The sequence below is a fragment of the Procambarus clarkii genome, chromosome 18 (genome assembly GCF_040958095.1).
Source record: "Procambarus clarkii isolate CNS0578487 chromosome 18, FALCON_Pclarkii_2.0, whole genome shotgun sequence".
Taxonomy (NCBI): Eukaryota; Metazoa; Arthropoda; class Malacostraca; order Decapoda; family Cambaridae; genus Procambarus; species Procambarus clarkii.
Window position 1 is genome coordinate 39428559 of NC_091167.1, and position 976 is coordinate 39429534.

Below are 976 nucleotides of genomic sequence, written 5' to 3' on the forward strand. Positions count from 1 at the left end.
TTCTGTATTCAGTTTAAAGATATTTTGCCCTGCTTTCAGTATATATACACACTAAGAACTTATATTAGTCCTGGACTTGTCCAGGACTAATGTAAGTCCTGGACTCCCCTAATGTCCCCTAATAGTCGCCTAATGTAAGTCCTGGACTCCCCTAATGTCCCCTAATAGTCCCCTAATGTAAGTCCTGGACTCCACTAATGTCCCCTAATAGTCCCCTAATGTAAGTCCTGGACTCCCCTAATAGTCCCCTAATGTAAGTCCTGGACTCCCCAAATAGTCCCCTAATGTAAGTCCTGGACTCCCCTAATAGTCCCCTAATGTAAGTCCTGGACTCCCCAAATAGTCCCCTAATGTAAGTCCTGGACTCCCCTAATGTCCCCTAATAGTCCCCTAATGTAAGTCCTGGACTCCACTAATGTCCCCTAATAGTCCCCTAATGTAAGTCCTGGACTCCCCTAATAGTCCCCTAATATAAGTCCTGGACTCCCCAAATAGTCCCCTAATGTAAATCCTGGACTCCCCTAATAGTCCCCTAATGTAAGTCCTGGACTCCCCTAATAGTCCCCTAATGTAAGTCCTGGACTTGTCCAGGACTTTAGTACACTTACTCCCTGGTCAGTCAGCCGTTTTGGTGGCCATCAACCATGCAGTACTAGATATGCCTTTTAAGAAACTAGTCTTGGTATATTATACTATATTCTTAAGTTCGTATTTAGATTGTATATGCACTCTCCCTCGGTCCAAGTATAATCATAGCACCAACAAATATGGATACAGGTATCAATGCTGATTTACCTCAATTCAGCAATTACCCGACGTGTGCCGATCATTTAACTCATCAACTTCCTAATTATTTCACAGAGAAAAATTGCAGCTACAGGTGGTAGGGGCGAGGTTGGCATGAGCAAGGCTGCGCCTGCTCAGGAAAACACCGCTAATGAAGAAATATGGGACCCGGTAGGAACACATTTCACAC